The sequence below is a fragment of the Schistocerca cancellata genome, unplaced genomic scaffold (assembly GCF_023864275.1).
Source record: "Schistocerca cancellata isolate TAMUIC-IGC-003103 unplaced genomic scaffold, iqSchCanc2.1 HiC_scaffold_581, whole genome shotgun sequence".
Taxonomy (NCBI): Eukaryota; Metazoa; Arthropoda; class Insecta; order Orthoptera; family Acrididae; genus Schistocerca; species Schistocerca cancellata.
This window is the reverse complement of record NW_026046593.1, coordinates 26,090-44,086: the sequence shown is the minus strand read 5'-3', so window position 1 is coordinate 44,086 and position 17,997 is coordinate 26,090. Positions and strand designations below refer to the sequence as shown.

Below are 17,997 nucleotides of genomic sequence, written 5' to 3'. Positions count from 1 at the left end.
AACCCGGGCCGCCCGCGTGGCAGGCGAGCATTCTACCACTGAACCACCGATGCTCGGGCCAGCGGTAACTTCACGCTGCTTCCCGAGCAGATGTCTCAAGGGAAAGTGGGGCTGCCGTCAAGCGCCGTAGCATTCTGTGCAGAAGACGCTGCAGACGCTGAATCCTGCACTGCACTGCACTGCACTGCACGGCACTGCTTAAAAATGCCTCCAGAACGCGGTCCTCTGCGTACTGTTGCGTCGCCGGCGCCGACTCTTGCCAAAGGATGCGAAATGTGCGCGGATACGCTGTCCGAATGCGTCTGGATGTGCTCCCCTAGCCTACCTCGAAATGCGCCTGCCAGGTACGATCACCTTCGGCCGCTGCCGACAGGCGGGAAGCCGACACAGCGCGGAGGCGGGGCGCTCGCTTGTGCGGTGGTGGTGTAATGGTCAGCATAGTTGCCTTCCAAGCAGTTGATCCGGGTTCGATTCCCGGCCACCGCAGCAGGCTTTTAATTTCGCGTATGAGTACTTTTGCCGCGCGCTCTTAAATTATTGTTTTTTTCCCCCTCTTACTCGCTGCATACCAGCCCTTAGTGTGTCTCGACTTGTCTCGACTTTGCTCAGCTGACGCGAGAGCTGACGCTCTCAAATCGGCCTATATCAAAACGACAAGCACGATAAACGACTGAGAGAGGGGAGGAGAGGCGAGGCGATGGACACACAGCACGCCCCTTCATTTCACGGTGGCGTCTCCCTCACCGAATCGGGCTGTAGCTCCGAAAAGAAAAATAGGAAGTAAAACTGCCAATAGTACACTGTGTTCCCACGCGCTCACCCGCCCAAGTACTGACAAGGGCCAAAGTTGTTACGCATCGGCAATCAGACATTTTCTTTCATTTTCTCTTCATCGGTTGAGAACCAGTGTATTCAAAATATTATGCCCATTGCCGAGTGAATGCTGTAGCGCTTCCCGACAAGTCGGGTTCGGATCCTCTGTCAACTTCCACGCATGGTGATGATCTTTTGGTCATCACACTCGCCAGCTGAAATCGGCGCTGCCTTTTCGTAGTAGTAAAAGAGTAGTGGCCCGTGGGGGGATCGAACCCGCGACCTTCGCGTTATTAGCACGACGCTCTAACCAACTGAGCTAACGGGCCTCGGCAGATGCAGTTGCTCAGCCCTAAACTGGAAACGGCTGGCATGAAGCCATACACCATTTCTATGGTCGTCGTGTGTCTGCTTCCCTAGTCTATATTCTGCTGACGGTCACGAAACAGTAGCTATATTGCGAGCAGGACGGGAAACGGCCGCTCGGACAGCTCAAACTTGTCACGATTCGTGTGGAAAAAAATTACGTTCCGGTACCGGGAATCGAACCCGGGCCTCCTGGGTGAAAGCCAGGTATCCTAGCCACTAGACCACACGGATGTGGCCGTTCCATTGGACCGTTCGTACGGTCGCTTGTCGCATTTCGTGTCGAGTGCCACGTCGGCGCCCTTCTCTCTTTGCGAGCATCTTTGCACATACTGACTGGCAAGGCGCGCACCTCAAACGTCGCAGAGCAATGCTTTTGGCTTCATGCTGTGCTGGAAGAAGAGGAAAAGGGAAGCTGTAAGTAGCAATAAGAGGAAGTAAACATTTTCCCGCTGAAGCGTTGAAACGTTGTGGATAACAAACAAGAAATACGTTGGCGCCCTAGCAACAGCACCACCATCAGTCACAGAAAATTAAATGCCCCGGGTGAGGATCGAACTCACGACCTTAAGATTATGAGACTTACGCGCTGCCTACTGCGCTACCGAGGCACGGGTGAACCGTTTCTCCTGGAAACTGGGTAAGTTGCGTACCCAATATTAGACGTAGAAACACTGTACTTCCTGGATAACGTGTTCTGTTGCTACACGTTCATTGCCGGCCCAGTTGATTGCGGTGTTGCGGCAGCATTATCGCGGGAAAGCAAAATGATGCATCGGCCGGGAATCGAACCCGGGCCGCCCGCGTGGCAGGCGAGCATTCTACCACTGAACCACCGATGCTCGGGCCAGCGGTAACTTCACGCTGCTTCCCGAGCAGATGTCTCAAGGGAAAGTGGGGCTGCCGTCAAGCGCCGTAGCATTCTGTGCAGAAGACGCTGCAGACGCTGAATCCTGCACTGCACTGCACTGCACTGCACGGCACTGCTTAAAAATGCCTCCAGAACGCGGTCCTCTGCGTACTGTTGCGTCGCCGGCGCCGACTCTTGCCAAAGGATGCGAAATGTGCGCGGATACGCTGTCCGAATGCGTCTGGATGTGCTCCCCTAGCCTACCTCGAAATGCGCCTGCCAGGTACGATCACCTTCGGCCGCTGCCGACAGGCGGGAAGCCGACACAGCGCGGAGGCGGGGCGCTCGCTTGTGCGGTGGTGGTGTAATGGTCAGCATAGTTGCCTTCCAAGCAGTTGATCCGGGTTCGATTCCCGGCCACCGCAGCAGGCTTTTAATTTCGCGTATGAGTACTTTTGCCGCGCGCTCTTAAATTATTGTTTTTTTCCCCCCTCTTACTCGCTGCATACCAGCCCTTAGTGTGTCTCGACTTGTCTCGACTTTGCTCAGCTGACGCGAGAGCTGACGCTCTCAAATCGGCCTATATCAAAACGACAAGCACGATAAACGACTGAGAGAGGGGAGGAGAGGCGAGGCGATGGACACACAGCACGCCCCTTCATTTCACGGTGGCGTCTCCCTCACCGAATCGGGCTGTAGCTCCGAAAAGAAAAATAGGAAGTAAAACTGCCAATAGTACACTGTGTTCCCACGCGCTCACCCGCCCAAGTACTGACAAGGGCCAAAGTTGTTACGCATCGGCAATCAGACATTTTCTTTCATTTTCTCTTCATCGGTTGAGAACCAGTGTATTCAAAATATTATGCCCATTGCCGAGTGAATGCTGTAGCGCTTCCCGACAAGTCGGGTTCGGATCCTCTGTCAACTTCCACGCATGGTGATGATCTTTTGGTCATCACACTCGCCAGCTGAAATCGGCGCTGCCTTTTCGTAGTAGTAAAAGAGTAGTGGCCCGTGGGGGGATCGAACCCGCGACCTTCGCGTTATTAGCACGACGCTCTAACCAACTGAGCTAACGGGCCTCGGCAGATGCAGTTGCTCAGCCCTAAACTGGAAACGGCTGGCATGAAGCCATACACCATTTCTATGGTCGTCGTGTGTCTGCTTCCCTAGTCTATATTCTGCTGACGGTCACGAAACAGTAGCTATATTGCGAGCAGGACGGGAAACGGCCGCTCGGACAGCTCAAACTTGTCACGATTCGTGTGGAAAAAAATTACGTTCCGGTACCGGGAATCGAACCCGGGCCTCCTGGGTGAAAGCCAGGTATCCTAGCCACTAGACCACACCGGATGTGGCCGTTCCATTGGACCGTTCGTACGGTCGCTTGTCGCATTTCGTGTCGAGTGCCACGTCGGCGCCCTTCTCTCTTTGCGAGCATCTTTGCACATACTGACTGGCAAGGCGCGCACCTCAAACGTCGCAGAGCAATGCTTTTGGCTTCATGCTGTGCTGGAAGAAGAGGAAAAGGGAAGCTGTAAGTAGCAATAAGAGGAAGTAAACATTTTCCCGCTGAAGCGTTGAAACGTTGTGGATAACAAACAAGAAATACGTTGGCGCCCTAGCAACAGCACCACCATCAGTCACAGAAAATTAAATGCCCCGGGTGAGGATCGAACTCACGACCTTAAGATTATGAGACTTACGCGCTGCCTACTGCGCTACCGAGGCACGGGTGAACCGTTTCTCCTGGAAACTGGGTAAGTTGCGTACCCAATATTAGACGTAGAAACACTGTACTTCCTGGATAACGTGTTCTGTTGCTACACGTTCATTGCCGGCCCAGTTGATTGCGGTGTTGCGGCAGCATTATCGCGGGAAAGCAAAATGATGCATCGGCCGGGAATCGAACCCGGGCCGCCCGCGTGGCAGGCGAGCATTCTACCACTGAACCACCGATGCTCGGGCCAGCGGTAACTTCACGCTGCTTCCCGAGCAGATGTCTCAAGGGAAAGTGGGGCTGCCGTCAAGCGCCGTAGCATTCTGTGCAGAAGACGCTGCAGACGCTGAATCCTGCACTGCACTGCACTGCACTGCACGGCACTGCTTAAAAATGCCTCCAGAACGCGGTCCTCTGCGTACTGTTGCGTCGCCGGCGCCGACTCTTGCCAAAGGATGCGAAATGTGCGCGGATACGCTGTCCGAATGCGTCTGGATGTGCTCCCCTAGCCTACCTCGAAATGCGCCTGCCAGGTACGATCACCTTCGGCCGCTGCCGACAGGCGGGAAGCCGACACAGCGCGGAGGCGGGGCGCTCGCTTGTGCGGTGGTGGTGTAATGGTCAGCATAGTTGCCTTCCAAGCAGTTGATCCGGGTTCGATTCCCGGCCACCGCAGCAGGCTTTTAATTTCGCGTATGAGTACTTTTGCCGCGCGCTCTTAAATTATTGTTTTTTTCCCCCCTCTTACTCGCTGCATACCAGCCCTTAGTGTGTCTCGACTTGTCTCGACTTTGCTCAGCTGACGCGAGAGCTGACGCTCTCAAATCGGCCTATATCAAAACGACAAGCACGATAAACGACTGAGAGAGGGGAGGAGAGGCGAGGCGATGGACACACAGCACGCCCCTTCATTTCACGGTGGCGTCTCCCTCACCGAATCGGGCTGTAGCTCCGAAAAGAAAAATAGGAAGTAAAACTGCCAATAGTACACTGTGTTCCCACGCGCTCACCCGCCCAAGTACTGACAAGGGCCAAAGTTGTTACGCATCGGCAATCAGACATTTTCTTTCATTTTCTCTTCATCGGTTGAGAACCAGTGTATTCAAAATATTATGCCCATTGCCGAGTGAATGCTGTAGCGCTTCCCGACAAGTCGGGTTCGGATCCTCTGTCAACTTCCACGCATGGTGATGATCTTTTGGTCATCACACTCGCCAGCTGAAATCGGCGCTGCCTTTTCGTAGTAGTAAAAGAGTAGTGGCCCGTGGGGGGATCGAACCCGCGACCTTCGCGTTATTAGCACGACGCTCTAACCAACTGAGCTAACGGGCCTCGGCAGATGCAGTTGCTCAGCCCTAAACTGGAAACGGCTGGCATGAAGCCATACACCATTTCTATGGTCGTCGTGTGTCTGCTTCCCTAGTCTATATTCTGCTGACGGTCACGAAACAGTAGCTATATTGCGAGCAGGACGGGAAACGGCCGCTCGGACAGCTCAAACTTGTCACGATTCGTGTGGAAAAAAATTACGTTCCGGTACCGGGAATCGAACCCGGGCCTCCTGGGTGAAAGCCAGGTATCCTAGCCACTAGACCACACCGGATGTGGCCGTTCCATTGGACCGTTCGTACGGTCGCTTGTCGCATTTCGTGTCGAGTGCCACGTCGGCGCCCTTCTCTCTTTGCGAGCATCTTTGCACATACTGACTGGCAAGGCGCGCACCTCAAACGTCGCAGAGCAATGCTTTTGGCTTCATGCTGTGCTGGAAGAAGAGGAAAAGGGAAGCTGTAAGTAGCAATAAGAGGAAGTAAACATTTTCCCGCTGAAGCGTTGAAACGTTGTGGATAACAAACAAGAAATACGTTGGCGCCCTAGCAACAGCACCACCATCAGTCACAGAAAATTAAATGCCCCGGGTGAGGATCGAACTCACGACCTTAAGATTATGAGACTTACGCGCTGCCTACTGCGCTACCGAGGCACGGGTGAACCGTTTCTCCTGGAAACTGGGTAAGTTGCGTACCCAATATTAGACGTAGAAACACTGTACTTCCTGGATAACGTGTTCTGTTGCTACACGTTCATTGCCGGCCCAGTTGATTGCGGTGTTGCGGCAGCATTATCGCGGGAAAGCAAAATGATGCATCGGCCGGGAATCGAACCCGGGCCGCCCGCGTGGCAGGCGAGCATTCTACCACTGAACCACCGATGCTCGGGCCAGCGGTAACTTCACGCTGCTTCCCGAGCAGATGTCTCAAGGGAAAGTGGGGCTGCCGTCAAGCGCCGTAGCATTCTGTGCAGAAGACGCTGCAGACGCTGAATCCTGCACTGCACTGCACTGCACTGCACGGCACTGCTTAAAAATGCCTCCAGAACGCGGTCCTCTGCGTACTGTTGCGTCGCCGGCGCCGACTCTTGCCAAAGGATGCGAAATGTGCGCGGATACGCTGTCCGAATGCGTCTGGATGTGCTCCCCTAGCCTACCTCGAAATGCGCCTGCCAGGTACGATCACCTTCGGCCGCTGCCGACAGGCGGGAAGCCGACACAGCGCGGAGGCGGGGCGCTCGCTTGTGCGGTGGTGGTGTAATGGTCAGCATAGTTGCCTTCCAAGCAGTTGATCCGGGTTCGATTCCCGGCCACCGCAGCAGGCTTTTAATTTCGCGTATGAGTACTTTTGCCGCGCGCTCTTAAATTATTGTTTTTTTCCCCCCTCTTACTCGCTGCATACCAGCCCTTAGTGTGTCTCGACTTGTCTCGACTTTGCTCAGCTGACGCGAGAGCTGACGCTCTCAAATCGGCCTATATCAAAACGACAAGCACGATAAACGACTGAGAGAGGGGAGGAGAGGCGAGGCGATGGACACACAGCACGCCCCTTCATTTCACGGTGGCGTCTCCCTCACCGAATCGGGCTGTAGCTCCGAAAAGAAAAATAGGAAGTAAAACTGCCAATAGTACACTGTGTTCCCACGCGCTCACCCGCCCAAGTACTGACAAGGGCCAAAGTTGTTACGCATCGGCAATCAGACATTTTCTTTCATTTTCTCTTCATCGGTTGAGAACCAGTGTATTCAAAATATTATGCCCATTGCCGAGTGAATGCTGTAGCGCTTCCCGACAAGTCGGGTTCGGATCCTCTGTCAACTTCCACGCATGGTGATGATCTTTTGGTCATCACACTCGCCAGCTGAAATCGGCGCTGCCTTTTCGTAGTAGTAAAAGAGTAGTGGCCCGTGGGGGGATCGAACCCGCGACCTTCGCGTTATTAGCACGACGCTCTAACCAACTGAGCTAACGGGCCTCGGCAGATGCAGTTGCTCAGCCCTAAACTGGAAACGGCTGGCATGAAGCCATACACCATTTCTATGGTCGTCGTGTGTCTGCTTCCCTAGTCTATATTCTGCTGACGGTCACGAAACAGTAGCTATATTGCGAGCAGGACGGGAAACGGCCGCTCGGACAGCTCAAACTTGTCACGATTCGTGTGGAAAAAAATTACGTTCCGGTACCGGGAATCGAACCCGGGCCTCCTGGGTGAAAGCCAGGTATCCTAGCCACTAGACCACACCGGATGTGGCCGTTCCATTGGACCGTTCGTACGGTCGCTTGTCGCATTTCGTGTCGAGTGCCACGTCGGCGCCCTTCTCTCTTTGCGAGCATCTTTGCACATACTGACTGGCAAGGCGCGCACCTCAAACGTCGCAGAGCAATGCTTTTGGCTTCATGCTGTGCTGGAAGAAGAGGAAAAGGGAAGCTGTAAGTAGCAATAAGAGGAAGTAAACATTTTCCCGCTGAAGCGTTGAAACGTTGTGGATAACAAACAAGAAATACGTTGGCGCCCTAGCAACAGCACCACCATCAGTCACAGAAAATTAAATGCCCCGGGTGAGGATCGAACTCACGACCTTAAGATTATGAGACTTACGCGCTGCCTACTGCGCTACCGAGGCACGGGTGAACCGTTTCTCCTGGAAACTGGGTAAGTTGCGTACCCAATATTAGACGTAGAAACACTGTACTTCCTGGATAACGTGTTCTGTTGCTACACGTTCATTGCCGGCCCAGTTGATTGCGGTGTTGCGGCAGCATTATCGCGGGAAAGCAAAATGATGCATCGGCCGGGAATCGAACCCGGGCCGCCCGCGTGGCAGGCGAGCATTCTACCACTGAACCACCGATGCTCGGGCCAGCGGTAACTTGACGCTGCTTCCCGAGCAGATGTCTCAAGGGAAAGTGGGGCTGCCGTCAAGCGCCGTAGCATTCTGTGCAGAAGACGCTGCAGACGCTGAATCCTGCACTGCACTGCACGGCACTGCTTAAAAATGCCTCCAGAACGCGGTCCTCTGCGTACTGTTGCGTCGCCGGCGCCGACTCTTGCCAAAGGATGCGAAATGTGCGCGGATACGCTGTCCGAATGCGTCTGGATGTGCTCCCCTAGCCTACCTCGAAATGCGCCTGCCAGGTACGATCACCTTCGGCCGCTGCCGACAGGCGGGAAGCCGACACAGCGCGGAGGCGGGGCGCTCGCTTGTGCGGTGGTGGTGTAATGGTCAGCATAGTTGCCTTCCAAGCAGTTGATCCGGGTTCGATTCCCGGCCACCGCAGCAGGCTTTTAATTTCGCGTATGAGTACTTTTGCCGCGCGCTCTTAAATTATTGTTTTTTTCCCCCCTCTTACTCGCTGCATACCAGCCCTTAGTGTGTCTCGACTTGTCTCGACTTTGCTCAGCTGACGCGAGAGCTGACGCTCTCAAATCGGCCTATATCAAAACGACAAGCACGATAAACGACTGAGAGAGGGGAGGAGAGGCGAGGCGATGGACACACAGCACGCCCCTTCATTTCACGGTGGCGTCTCCCTCACCGAATCGGGCTGTAGCTCCGAAAAGAAAAATAGGAAGTAAAACTGCCAATAGTACACTGTGTTCCCACGCGCTCACCCGCCCAAGTACTGACAAGGGCCAAAGTTGTTACGCATCGGCAATCAGACATTTTCTTTCATTTTCTCTTCATCGGTTGAGAACCAGTGTATTCAAAATATTATGCCCATTGCCGAGTGAATGCTGTAGCGCTTCCCGACAAGTCGGGTTCGGATCCTCTGTCAACTTCCACGCATGGTGATGATCTTTTGGTCATCACACTCGCCAGCTGAAATCGGCGCTGCCTTTTCGTAGTAGTAAAAGAGTAGTGGCCCGTGGGGGGATCGAACCCGCGACCTTCGCGTTATTAGCACGACGCTCTAACCAACTGAGCTAACGGGCCTCGGCAGATGCAGTTGCTCAGCCCTAAACTGGAAACGGCTGGCATGAAGCCATACACCATTTCTATGGTCGTCGTGTGTCTGCTTCCCTAGTCTATATTCTGCTGACGGTCACGAAACAGTAGCTATATTGCGAGCAGGACGGGAAACGGCCGCTCGGACAGCTCAAACTTGTCACGATTCGTGTGGAAAAAAATTACGTTCCGGTACCGGGAATCGAACCCGGGCCTCCTGGGTGAAAGCCAGGTATCCTAGCCACTAGACCACACCGGATGTGGCCGTTCCATTGGACCGTTCGTACGGTCGCTTGTCGCATTTCGTGTCGAGTGCCACGTCGGCGCCCTTCTCTCTTTGCGAGCATCTTTGCACATACTGACTGGCAAGGCGCGCACCTCAAACGTCGCAGAGCAATGCTTTTGGCTTCATGCTGTGCTGGAAGAAGAGGAAAAGGGAAGCTGTAAGTAGCAATAAGAGGAAGTAAACATTTTCCCGCTGAAGCGTTGAAACGTTGTGGATAACAAACAAGAAATACGTTGGCGCCCTAGCAACAGCACCACCATCAGTCACAGAAAATTAAATGCCCCGGGTGAGGATCGAACTCACGACCTTAAGATTATGAGACTTACGCGCTGCCTACTGCGCTACCGAGGCACGGGTGAACCGTTTCTCCTGGAAACTGGGTAAGTTGCGTACCCAATATTAGACGTAGAAACACTGTACTTCCTGGATAACGTGTTCTGTTGCTACACGTTCATTGCCGGCCCAGTTGATTGCGGTGTTGCGGCAGCATTATCGCGGGAAAGCAAAATGATGCATCGGCCGGGAATCGAACCCGGGCCGCCCGCGTGGCAGGCGAGCATTCTACCACTGAACCACCGATGCTCGGGCCAGCGGTAACTTGACGCTGCTTCCCGAGCAGATGTCTCAAGGGAAAGTGGGGCTGCCGTCAAGCGCCGTAGCATTCTGTGCAGAAGACGCTGCAGACGCTGAATCCTGCACTGCACTGCACTGCACTGCACGGCACTGCTTAAAAATGCCTCCAGAACGCGGTCCTCTGCGTACTGTTGCGTCGCCGGCGCCGACTCTTGCCAAAGGATGCGAAATGTGCGCGGATACGCTGTCCGAATGCGTCTGGATGTGCTCCCCTAGCCTACCTCGAAATGCGCCTGCCAGGTACGATCACCTTCGGCCGCTGCCGACAGGCGGGAAGCCGACACAGCGCGGAGGCGGGGCGCTCGCTTGTGCGGTGGTGGTGTAATGGTCAGCATAGTTGCCTTCCAAGCAGTTGATCCGGGTTCGATTCCCGGCCACCGCAGCAGGCTTTTAATTTCGCGTATGAGTACTTTTGCCGCGCGCTCTTAAATTATTGTTTTTTTCCCCCCTCTTACTCGCTGCATACCAGCCCTTAGTGTGTCTCGACTTGTCTCGACTTTGCTCAGCTGACGCGAGAGCTGACGCTCTCAAATCGGCCTATATCAAAACGACAAGCACGATAAACGACTGAGAGAGGGGAGGAGAGGCGAGGCGATGGACACACAGCACGCCCCTTCATTTCACGGTGGCGTCTCCCTCACCGAATCGGGCTGTAGCTCCGAAAAGAAAAATAGGAAGTAAAACTGCCAATAGTACACTGTGTTCCCACGCGCTCACCCGCCCAAGTACTGACAAGGGCCAAAGTTGTTACGCATCGGCAATCAGGCATTTTCTTTCATTTTCTCTTCATCGGTTGAGAACCAGTGTATTCAAAATATTATGCCCATTGCCGAGTGAATGCTGTAGCGCTTCCCGACAAGTCGGGTTCGGATCCTCTGTCAACTTCCACGCATGGTGATGATCTTTTGGTCATCACACTCGCCAGCTGAAATCGGCGCTGCCTTTTCGTAGTAGTAAAAGAGTAGTGGCCCGTGGGGGGATCGAACCCGCGACCTTCGCGTTATTAGCACGACGCTCTAACCAACTGAGCTAACGGGCCTCGGCAGATGCAGTTGCTCAGCCCTAAACTGGAAACGGCTGGCATGAAGCCATACACCATTTCTATGGTCGTCGTGTGTCTGCTTCCCTAGTCTATATTCTGCTGACGGTCACGAAACAGTAGCTATATTGCGAGCAGGACGGGAAACGGCCGCTCGGACAGCTCAAACTTGTCACGATTCGTGTGGAAAAAAATTACGTTCCGGTACCGGGAATCGAACCCGGGCCTCCTGGGTGAAAGCCAGGTATCCTAGCCACTAGACCACACCGGATGTGGCCGTTCCATTGGACCGTTCGTACGGTCGCTTGTCGCATTTCGTGTCGAGTGCCACGTCGGCGCCCTTCTCTCTTTGCGAGCATCTTTGCACATACTGACTGGCAAGGCGCGCACCTCAAACGTCGCAGAGCAATGCTTTTGGCTTCATGCTGTGCTGGAAGAAGAGGAAAAGGGAAGCTGTAAGTAGCAATAAGAGGAAGTAAACATTTTCCCGCTGAAGCGTTGAAACGTTGTGGATAACAAACAAGAAATACGTTGGCGCCCTAGCAACAGCACCACCATCAGTCACAGAAAATTAAATGCCCCGGGTGAGGATCGAACTCACGACCTTAAGATTATGAGACTTACGCGCTGCCTACTGCGCTACCGAGGCACGGGTGAACCGTTTCTCCTGGAAACTGGGTAAGTTGCGTACCCAATATTAGACGTAGAAACACTGTACTTCCTGGATAACGTGTTCTGTTGCTACACGTTCATTGCCGGCCCAGTTGATTGCGGTGTTGCGGCAGCATTATCGCGGGAAAGCAAAATGATGCATCGGCCGGGAATCGAACCCGGGCCGCCCGCGTGGCAGGCGAGCATTCTACCACTGAACCACCGATGCTCGGGCCAGCGGTAACTTGACGCTGCTTCCCGAGCAGATGTCTCAAGGGAAAGTGGGGCTGCCGTCAAGCGCCGTAGCATTCTGTGCAGAAGACGCTGCAGACGCTGAATCCTGCACTGCACTGCACTGCACTGCACGGCACTGCTTAAAAATGCCTCCAGAACGCGGTCCTCTGCGTACTGTTGCGTCGCCGGCGCCGACTCTTGCCAAAGGATGCGAAATGTGCGCGGATACGCTGTCCGAATGCGTCTGGATGTGCTCCCCTAGCCTACCTCGAAATGCGCCTGCCAGGTACGATCACCTTCGGCCGCTGCCGACAGGCGGGAAGCCGACACAGCGCGGAGGCGGGGCGCTCGCTTGTGCGGTGGTGGTGTAATGGTCAGCATAGTTGCCTTCCAAGCAGTTGATCCGGGTTCGATTCCCGGCCACCGCAGCAGGCTTTTAATTTCGCGTATGAGTACTTTTGCCGCGCGCTCTTAAATTATTGTTTTTTTCCCCCCTCTTACTCGCTGCATACCAGCCCTTAGTGTGTCTCGACTTGTCTCGACTTTGCTCAGCTGACGCGAGAGCTGACGCTCTCAAATCGGCCTATATCAAAACGACAAGCACGATAAACGACTGAGAGAGGGGAGGAGAGGCGAGGCGATGGACACACAGCACGCCCCTTCATTTCACGGTGGCGTCTCCCTCACCGAATCGGGCTGTAGCTCCGAAAAGAAAAATAGGAAGTAAAACTGCCAATAGTACACTGTGTTCCCACGCGCTCACCCGCCCAAGTACTGACAAGGGCCAAAGTTGTTACGCATCGGCAATCAGACATTTTCTTTCATTTTCTCTTCATCGGTTGAGAACCAGTGTATTCAAAATATTATGCCCATTGCCGAGTGAATGCTGTAGCGCTTCCCGACAAGTCGGGTTCGGATCCTCTGTCAACTTCCACGCATGGTGATGATCTTTTGGTCATCACACTCGCCAGCTGAAATCGGCGCTGCCTTTTCGTAGTAGTAAAAGAGTAGTGGCCCGTGGGGGGATCGAACCCGCGACCTTCGCGTTATTAGCACGACGCTCTAACCAACTGAGCTAACGGGCCTCGGCAGATGCAGTTGCTCAGCCCTAAACTGGAAACGGCTGGCATGAAGCCATACACCATTTCTATGGTCGTCGTGTGTCTGCTTCCCTAGTCTATATTCTGCTGACGGTCACGAAACAGTAGCTATATTGCGAGCAGGACGGGAAACGGCCGCTCGGACAGCTCAAACTTGTCACGATTCGTGTGGAAAAAAATTACGTTCCGGTACCGGGAATCGAACCCGGGCCTCCTGGGTGAAAGCCAGGTATCCTAGCCACTAGACCACACCGGATGTGGCCGTTCCATTGGACCGTTCGTACGGTCGCTTGTCGCATTTCGTGTCGAGTGCCACGTCGGCGCCCTTCTCTCTTTGCGAGCATCTTTGCACATACTGACTGGCAAGGCGCGCACCTCAAACGTCGCAGAGCAATGCTTTTGGCTTCATGCTGTGCTGGAAGAAGAGGAAAAGGGAAGCTGTAAGTAGCAATAAGAGGAAGTAAACATTTTCCCGCTGAAGCGTTGAAACGTTGTGGATAACAAACAAGAAATACGTTGGCGCCCTAGCAACAGCACCACCATCAGTCACAGAAAATTAAATGCCCCGGGTGAGGATCGAACTCACGACCTTAAGATTATGAGACTTACGCGCTGCCTACTGCGCTACCGAGGCACGGGTGAACCGTTTCTCCTGGAAACTGGGTAAGTTGCGTACCCAATATTAGACGTAGAAACACTGTACTTCCTGGATAACGTGTTCTGTTGCTACACGTTCATTGCCGGCCCAGTTGATTGCGGTGTTGCGGCAGCATTATCGCGGGAAAGCAAAATGATGCATCGGCCGGGAATCGAACCCGGGCCGCCCGCGTGGCAGGCGAGCATTCTACCACTGAACCACCGATGCTCGGGCCAGCGCTAACTTCACGCTGCTTCCCGAGCAGATGTCTCAAGGGAAAGTGGGGCTGCCGTCAAGCGCCGTAGCATTCTGTGCAGAAGACGCTGCAGACGCTGAATCCTGCACTGCACTGCACTGCACTGCACGGCACTGCTTAAAAATGCCTCCAGAACGCGGTCCTCTGCGTACTGTTGCGTCGCCGGCGCCGACTCTTGCCAAAGGATGCGAAATGTGCGCGGATACGCTGTCCGAATGCGTCTGGATGTGCTCCCCTAGCCTACCTCGAAATGCGCCTGCCAGGTACGATCACCTTCGGCCGCTGCCGACAGGCGGGAAGCCGACACAGCGCGGAGGCGGGGCGCTCGCTTGTGCGGTGGTGGTGTAATGGTCAGCATAGTTGCCTTCCAAGCAGTTGATCCGGGTTCGATTCCCGGCCACCGCAGCAGGCTTTTAATTTCGCGTATGAGTACTTTTGCCGCGCGCTCTTAAATTATTGTTTTTTTCCCCCCTCTTACTCGCTGCATACCAGCCCTTAGTGTGTCTCGACTTGTCTCGACTTTGCTCAGCTGACGCGAGAGCTGACGCTCTCAAATCGGCCTATATCAAAACGACAAGCACGATAAACGACTGAGAGAGGGGAGGAGAGGCGAGGCGATGGACACACAGCACGCCCCTTCATTTCACGGTGGCGTCTCCCTCACCGAATCGGGCTGTAGCTCCGAAAAGAAAAATAGGAAGTAAAACTGCCAATAGTACACTGTGTTCCCACGCGCTCACCCGCCCAAGTACTGACAAGGGCCAAAGTTGTTACGCATCGGCAATCAGACATTTTCTTTCATTTTCTCTTCATCGGTTGAGAACCAGTGTATTCAAAATATTATGCCCATTGCCGAGTGAATGCTGTAGCGCTTCCCGACAAGTCGGGTTCGGATCCTCTGTCAACTTCCACGCATGGTGATGATCTTTTGGTCATCACACTCGCCAGCTGAAATCGGCGCTGCCTTTTCGTAGTAGTAAAAGAGTAGTGGCCCGTGGGGGGATCGAACCCGCGACCTTCGCGTTATTAGCACGACGCTCTAACCAACTGAGCTAACGGGCCTCGGCAGATGCAGTTGCTCAGCCCTAAACTGGAAACGGCTGGCATGAAGCCATACACCATTTCTATGGTCGTCGTGTGTCTGCTTCCCTAGTCTATATTCTGCTGACGGTCACGAAACAGTAGCTATATTGCGAGCAGGACGGGAAACGGCCGCTCGGACAGCTCAAACTTGTCACGATTCGTGTGGAAAAAAATTACGTTCCGGTACCGGGAATCGAACCCGGGCCTCCTGGGTGAAAGCCAGGTATCCTAGCCACTAGACCACACCGGATGTGGCCGTTCCATTGGACCGTTCGTACGGTCGCTTGTCGCATTTCGTGTCGAGTGCCACGTCGGCGCCCTTCTCTCTTTGCGAGCATCTTTGCACATACTGACTGGCAAGGCGCGCACCTCAAACGTCGCAGAGCAATGCTTTTGGCTTCATGCTGTGCTGGAAGAAGAGGAAAAGGGAAGCTGTAAGTAGCAATAAGAGGAAGTAAACATTTTCCCGCTGAAGCGTTGAAACGTTGTGGATAACAAACAAGAAATACGTTGGCGCCCTAGCAACAGCACCACCATCAGTCACAGAAAATTAAATGCCCCGGGTGAGGATCGAACTCACGACCTTAAGATTATGAGACTTACGCGCTGCCTACTGCGCTACCGAGGCACGGGTGAACCGTTTCTCCTGGAAACTGGGTAAGTTGCGTACCCAATATTAGACGTAGAAACACTGTACTTCCTGGATAACGTGTTCTGTTGCTACACGTTCATTGCCGGCCCAGTTGATTGCGGTGTTGCGGCAGCATTATCGCGGGAAAGCAAAATGATGCATCGGCCGGGAATCGAACCCGGGCCGCCCGCGTGGCAGGCGAGCATTCTACCACTGAACCACCGATGCTCGGGCCAGCGGTAACTTCACGCTGCTTCCCGAGCAGATGTCTCAAGGGAAAGTGGGGCTGCCGTCAAGCGCCGTAGCATTCTGTGCAGAAGACGCTGCAGACGCTGAATCCTGCACTGCACTGCACTGCACTGCACGGCACTGCTTAAAAATGCCTCCAGAACGCGGTCCTCTGCGTACTGTTGCGTCGCCGGCGCCGACTCTTGCCAAAGGATGCGAAATGTGCGCGGATACGCTGTCCGAATGCGTCTGGATGTGCTCCCCTAGCCTACCTCGAAATGCGCCTGCCAGGTACGATCACCTTCGGCCGCTGCCGACAGGCGGGAAGCCGACACAGCGCGGAGGCGGGGCGCTCGCTTGTGCGGTGGTGGTGTAATGGTCAGCATAGTTGCCTTCCAAGCAGTTGATCCGGGTTCGATTCCCGGCCACCGCAGCAGGCTTTTAATTTCGCGTATGAGTACTTTTGCCGCGCGCTCTTAAATTATTGTTTTTTTCCCCCCTCTTACTCGCTGCATACCAGCCCTTAGTGTGTCTCGACTTGTCTCGACTTTGCTCAGCTGACGCGAGAGCTGACGCTCTCAAATCGGCCTATATCAAAACGACAAGCACGATAAACGACTGAGAGAGGGGAGGAGAGGCGAGGCGATGGACACACAGCACGCCCCTTCATTTCACGGTGGCGTCTCCCTCACCGAATCGGGCTGTAGCTCCGAAAAGAAAAATAGGAAGTAAAACTGCCAATAGTACACTGTGTTCCCACGCGCTCACCCGCCCAAGTACTGACAAGGGCCAAAGTTGTTACGCATCGGCAATCAGACATTTTCTTTCATTTTCTCTTCATCGGTTGAGAACCAGTGTATTCAAAATATTATGCCCATTGCCGAGTGAATGCTGTAGCGCTTCCCGACAAGTCGGGTTCGGATCCTCTGTCAACTTCCACGCATGGTGATGATCTTTTGGTCATCACACTCGCCAGCTGAAATCGGCGCTGCCTTTTCGTAGTAGTAAAAGAGTAGTGGCCCGTGGGGGGATCGAACCCGCGACCTTCGCGTTATTAGCACGACGCTCTAACCAACTGAGCTAACGGGCCTCGGCAGATGCAGTTGCTCAGCCCTAAACTGGAAACGGCTGGCATGAAGCCATACACCATTTCTATGGTCGTCGTGTGTCTGCTTCCCTAGTCTATATTCTGCTGACGGTCACGAAACAGTAGCTATATTGCGAGCAGGACGGGAAACGGCCGCTCGGACAGCTCAAACTTGTCACGATTCGTGTGGAAAAAAATTACGTTCCGGTACCGGGAATCGAACCCGGGCCTCCTGGGTGAAAGCCAGGTATCCTAGCCACTAGACCACACCGGATGTGGCCGTTCCATTGGACCGTTCGTACGGTCGCTTGTCGCATTTCGTGTCGAGTGCCACGTCGGCGCCCTTCTCTCTTTGCGAGCATCTTTGCACATACTGACTGGCAAGGCGCGCACCTCAAACGTCGCAGAGCAATGCTTTTGGCTTCATGCTGTGCTGGAAGAAGAGGAAAAGGGAAGCTGTAAGTAGCAATAAGAGGAAGTAAACATTTTCCCGCTGAAGCGTTGAAACGTTGTGGATAACAAACAAGAAATACGTTGGCGCCCTAGCAACAGCACCACCATCAGTCACAGAAAATTAAATGCCCCGGGTGAGGATCGAACTCACGACCTTAAGATTATGAGACTTACGCGCTGCCTACTGCGCTACCGAGGCACGGGTGAACCGTTTCTCCTGGAAACTGGGTAAGTTGCGTACCCAATATTAGACGTAGAAACACTGTACTTCCTGGATAACGTGTTCTGTTGCTACACGTTCATTGCCGGCCCAGTTGATTGCGGTGTTGCGGCAGCATTATCGCGGGAAAGCAAAATGATGCATCGGCCGGGAATCGAACCCGGGCCGCCCGCGTGGCAGGCGAGCATTCTACCACTGAACCACCGATGCTCGGGCCAGCGGTAACTTCACGCTGCTTCCCGAGCAGATGTCTCAAGGGAAAGTGGGGCTGCCGTCAAGCGCCGTAGCATTCTGTGCAGAAGACGCTGCAGACGCTGAATCCTGCACTGCACTGCACTGCACTGCACGGCACTGCTTAAAAATGCCTCCAGAACGCGGTCCTCTGCGTACTGTTGCGTCGCCGGCGCCGACTCTTGCCAAAGGATGCGAAATGTGC

General features: G+C 54.1%; 45 non-coding genes across 45 annotated transcripts; 9 read left to right on the top strand and 36 right to left on the bottom strand.

The window, feature by feature from the left end:
- The first annotated feature begins 414 nt into the window (after window positions 1-414).
- Trnag-ucc (transfer RNA glycine (anticodon UCC)) lies at window positions 415-486 on the top strand. The gene has a single exon. It is a non-coding gene; the product is annotated as a tRNA-Gly (tRNA).
- A 582-nt stretch (window positions 487-1,068) lies between these two features.
- On the bottom strand, window positions 1,069-1,142 carry Trnai-aau (transfer RNA isoleucine (anticodon AAU)). Its single transcript has one exon. It is a non-coding gene; the product is annotated as a tRNA-Ile (tRNA).
- A 199-nt stretch (window positions 1,143-1,341) lies between these two features.
- Trnae-uuc (transfer RNA glutamic acid (anticodon UUC)) lies at window positions 1,342-1,412 on the bottom strand. The gene has a single exon. It is a non-coding gene; the product is annotated as a tRNA-Glu (tRNA).
- A 305-nt stretch (window positions 1,413-1,717) lies between these two features.
- On the bottom strand, window positions 1,718-1,790 carry Trnam-cau (transfer RNA methionine (anticodon CAU)). Its single transcript has one exon. It is a non-coding gene; the product is annotated as a tRNA-Met (tRNA).
- Window positions 1,791-1,950: 160 nt separating this feature from the next.
- Window positions 1,951-2,021, bottom strand: Trnag-gcc (transfer RNA glycine (anticodon GCC)). The gene has a single exon. It is a non-coding gene; the product is annotated as a tRNA-Gly (tRNA).
- A 361-nt stretch (window positions 2,022-2,382) lies between these two features.
- Window positions 2,383-2,454, top strand: Trnag-ucc (transfer RNA glycine (anticodon UCC)). Its single transcript has one exon. It is a non-coding gene; the product is annotated as a tRNA-Gly (tRNA).
- A 583-nt stretch (window positions 2,455-3,037) lies between these two features.
- Trnai-aau (transfer RNA isoleucine (anticodon AAU)) lies at window positions 3,038-3,111 on the bottom strand. The gene has a single exon. It is a non-coding gene; the product is annotated as a tRNA-Ile (tRNA).
- Window positions 3,112-3,310: 199 nt separating this feature from the next.
- On the bottom strand, window positions 3,311-3,382 carry Trnae-uuc (transfer RNA glutamic acid (anticodon UUC)). Its single transcript has one exon. It is a non-coding gene; the product is annotated as a tRNA-Glu (tRNA).
- Window positions 3,383-3,687: 305 nt separating this feature from the next.
- On the bottom strand, window positions 3,688-3,760 carry Trnam-cau (transfer RNA methionine (anticodon CAU)). The gene has a single exon. It is a non-coding gene; the product is annotated as a tRNA-Met (tRNA).
- A 160-nt stretch (window positions 3,761-3,920) lies between these two features.
- Trnag-gcc (transfer RNA glycine (anticodon GCC)) lies at window positions 3,921-3,991 on the bottom strand. The gene has a single exon. It is a non-coding gene; the product is annotated as a tRNA-Gly (tRNA).
- A 361-nt stretch (window positions 3,992-4,352) lies between these two features.
- Trnag-ucc (transfer RNA glycine (anticodon UCC)) lies at window positions 4,353-4,424 on the top strand. Its single transcript has one exon. It is a non-coding gene; the product is annotated as a tRNA-Gly (tRNA).
- Window positions 4,425-5,007: 583 nt separating this feature from the next.
- Trnai-aau (transfer RNA isoleucine (anticodon AAU)) lies at window positions 5,008-5,081 on the bottom strand. The gene has a single exon. It is a non-coding gene; the product is annotated as a tRNA-Ile (tRNA).
- Window positions 5,082-5,280: 199 nt separating this feature from the next.
- Trnae-uuc (transfer RNA glutamic acid (anticodon UUC)) lies at window positions 5,281-5,352 on the bottom strand. Its single transcript has one exon. It is a non-coding gene; the product is annotated as a tRNA-Glu (tRNA).
- Window positions 5,353-5,657: 305 nt separating this feature from the next.
- Trnam-cau (transfer RNA methionine (anticodon CAU)) lies at window positions 5,658-5,730 on the bottom strand. Its single transcript has one exon. It is a non-coding gene; the product is annotated as a tRNA-Met (tRNA).
- A 160-nt stretch (window positions 5,731-5,890) lies between these two features.
- Window positions 5,891-5,961, bottom strand: Trnag-gcc (transfer RNA glycine (anticodon GCC)). Its single transcript has one exon. It is a non-coding gene; the product is annotated as a tRNA-Gly (tRNA).
- Window positions 5,962-6,322: 361 nt separating this feature from the next.
- On the top strand, window positions 6,323-6,394 carry Trnag-ucc (transfer RNA glycine (anticodon UCC)). Its single transcript has one exon. It is a non-coding gene; the product is annotated as a tRNA-Gly (tRNA).
- A 583-nt stretch (window positions 6,395-6,977) lies between these two features.
- Trnai-aau (transfer RNA isoleucine (anticodon AAU)) lies at window positions 6,978-7,051 on the bottom strand. Its single transcript has one exon. It is a non-coding gene; the product is annotated as a tRNA-Ile (tRNA).
- Window positions 7,052-7,250: 199 nt separating this feature from the next.
- Trnae-uuc (transfer RNA glutamic acid (anticodon UUC)) lies at window positions 7,251-7,322 on the bottom strand. Its single transcript has one exon. It is a non-coding gene; the product is annotated as a tRNA-Glu (tRNA).
- Window positions 7,323-7,627: 305 nt separating this feature from the next.
- Trnam-cau (transfer RNA methionine (anticodon CAU)) lies at window positions 7,628-7,700 on the bottom strand. The gene has a single exon. It is a non-coding gene; the product is annotated as a tRNA-Met (tRNA).
- A 160-nt stretch (window positions 7,701-7,860) lies between these two features.
- Window positions 7,861-7,931, bottom strand: Trnag-gcc (transfer RNA glycine (anticodon GCC)). The gene has a single exon. It is a non-coding gene; the product is annotated as a tRNA-Gly (tRNA).
- Window positions 7,932-8,282: 351 nt separating this feature from the next.
- On the top strand, window positions 8,283-8,354 carry Trnag-ucc (transfer RNA glycine (anticodon UCC)). The gene has a single exon. It is a non-coding gene; the product is annotated as a tRNA-Gly (tRNA).
- A 583-nt stretch (window positions 8,355-8,937) lies between these two features.
- On the bottom strand, window positions 8,938-9,011 carry Trnai-aau (transfer RNA isoleucine (anticodon AAU)). The gene has a single exon. It is a non-coding gene; the product is annotated as a tRNA-Ile (tRNA).
- A 199-nt stretch (window positions 9,012-9,210) lies between these two features.
- Window positions 9,211-9,282, bottom strand: Trnae-uuc (transfer RNA glutamic acid (anticodon UUC)). The gene has a single exon. It is a non-coding gene; the product is annotated as a tRNA-Glu (tRNA).
- Window positions 9,283-9,587: 305 nt separating this feature from the next.
- Window positions 9,588-9,660, bottom strand: Trnam-cau (transfer RNA methionine (anticodon CAU)). Its single transcript has one exon. It is a non-coding gene; the product is annotated as a tRNA-Met (tRNA).
- A 160-nt stretch (window positions 9,661-9,820) lies between these two features.
- Trnag-gcc (transfer RNA glycine (anticodon GCC)) lies at window positions 9,821-9,891 on the bottom strand. Its single transcript has one exon. It is a non-coding gene; the product is annotated as a tRNA-Gly (tRNA).
- A 361-nt stretch (window positions 9,892-10,252) lies between these two features.
- On the top strand, window positions 10,253-10,324 carry Trnag-ucc (transfer RNA glycine (anticodon UCC)). The gene has a single exon. It is a non-coding gene; the product is annotated as a tRNA-Gly (tRNA).
- Window positions 10,325-10,907: 583 nt separating this feature from the next.
- Window positions 10,908-10,981, bottom strand: Trnai-aau (transfer RNA isoleucine (anticodon AAU)). The gene has a single exon. It is a non-coding gene; the product is annotated as a tRNA-Ile (tRNA).
- Window positions 10,982-11,180: 199 nt separating this feature from the next.
- Window positions 11,181-11,252, bottom strand: Trnae-uuc (transfer RNA glutamic acid (anticodon UUC)). The gene has a single exon. It is a non-coding gene; the product is annotated as a tRNA-Glu (tRNA).
- Window positions 11,253-11,557: 305 nt separating this feature from the next.
- Trnam-cau (transfer RNA methionine (anticodon CAU)) lies at window positions 11,558-11,630 on the bottom strand. The gene has a single exon. It is a non-coding gene; the product is annotated as a tRNA-Met (tRNA).
- A 160-nt stretch (window positions 11,631-11,790) lies between these two features.
- Window positions 11,791-11,861, bottom strand: Trnag-gcc (transfer RNA glycine (anticodon GCC)). Its single transcript has one exon. It is a non-coding gene; the product is annotated as a tRNA-Gly (tRNA).
- Window positions 11,862-12,222: 361 nt separating this feature from the next.
- Window positions 12,223-12,294, top strand: Trnag-ucc (transfer RNA glycine (anticodon UCC)). Its single transcript has one exon. It is a non-coding gene; the product is annotated as a tRNA-Gly (tRNA).
- Window positions 12,295-12,877: 583 nt separating this feature from the next.
- On the bottom strand, window positions 12,878-12,951 carry Trnai-aau (transfer RNA isoleucine (anticodon AAU)). The gene has a single exon. It is a non-coding gene; the product is annotated as a tRNA-Ile (tRNA).
- A 199-nt stretch (window positions 12,952-13,150) lies between these two features.
- On the bottom strand, window positions 13,151-13,222 carry Trnae-uuc (transfer RNA glutamic acid (anticodon UUC)). The gene has a single exon. It is a non-coding gene; the product is annotated as a tRNA-Glu (tRNA).
- Window positions 13,223-13,527: 305 nt separating this feature from the next.
- Trnam-cau (transfer RNA methionine (anticodon CAU)) lies at window positions 13,528-13,600 on the bottom strand. Its single transcript has one exon. It is a non-coding gene; the product is annotated as a tRNA-Met (tRNA).
- Window positions 13,601-13,760: 160 nt separating this feature from the next.
- On the bottom strand, window positions 13,761-13,831 carry Trnag-gcc (transfer RNA glycine (anticodon GCC)). The gene has a single exon. It is a non-coding gene; the product is annotated as a tRNA-Gly (tRNA).
- A 361-nt stretch (window positions 13,832-14,192) lies between these two features.
- Window positions 14,193-14,264, top strand: Trnag-ucc (transfer RNA glycine (anticodon UCC)). Its single transcript has one exon. It is a non-coding gene; the product is annotated as a tRNA-Gly (tRNA).
- A 583-nt stretch (window positions 14,265-14,847) lies between these two features.
- Window positions 14,848-14,921, bottom strand: Trnai-aau (transfer RNA isoleucine (anticodon AAU)). Its single transcript has one exon. It is a non-coding gene; the product is annotated as a tRNA-Ile (tRNA).
- Window positions 14,922-15,120: 199 nt separating this feature from the next.
- Window positions 15,121-15,192, bottom strand: Trnae-uuc (transfer RNA glutamic acid (anticodon UUC)). Its single transcript has one exon. It is a non-coding gene; the product is annotated as a tRNA-Glu (tRNA).
- Window positions 15,193-15,497: 305 nt separating this feature from the next.
- On the bottom strand, window positions 15,498-15,570 carry Trnam-cau (transfer RNA methionine (anticodon CAU)). The gene has a single exon. It is a non-coding gene; the product is annotated as a tRNA-Met (tRNA).
- Window positions 15,571-15,730: 160 nt separating this feature from the next.
- Trnag-gcc (transfer RNA glycine (anticodon GCC)) lies at window positions 15,731-15,801 on the bottom strand. The gene has a single exon. It is a non-coding gene; the product is annotated as a tRNA-Gly (tRNA).
- A 361-nt stretch (window positions 15,802-16,162) lies between these two features.
- Window positions 16,163-16,234, top strand: Trnag-ucc (transfer RNA glycine (anticodon UCC)). The gene has a single exon. It is a non-coding gene; the product is annotated as a tRNA-Gly (tRNA).
- Window positions 16,235-16,817: 583 nt separating this feature from the next.
- Window positions 16,818-16,891, bottom strand: Trnai-aau (transfer RNA isoleucine (anticodon AAU)). Its single transcript has one exon. It is a non-coding gene; the product is annotated as a tRNA-Ile (tRNA).
- Window positions 16,892-17,090: 199 nt separating this feature from the next.
- Window positions 17,091-17,162, bottom strand: Trnae-uuc (transfer RNA glutamic acid (anticodon UUC)). The gene has a single exon. It is a non-coding gene; the product is annotated as a tRNA-Glu (tRNA).
- Window positions 17,163-17,467: 305 nt separating this feature from the next.
- On the bottom strand, window positions 17,468-17,540 carry Trnam-cau (transfer RNA methionine (anticodon CAU)). The gene has a single exon. It is a non-coding gene; the product is annotated as a tRNA-Met (tRNA).
- A 160-nt stretch (window positions 17,541-17,700) lies between these two features.
- Window positions 17,701-17,771, bottom strand: Trnag-gcc (transfer RNA glycine (anticodon GCC)). The gene has a single exon. It is a non-coding gene; the product is annotated as a tRNA-Gly (tRNA).
- Between the last annotated feature and the right edge of the window lie 226 nt (window positions 17,772-17,997).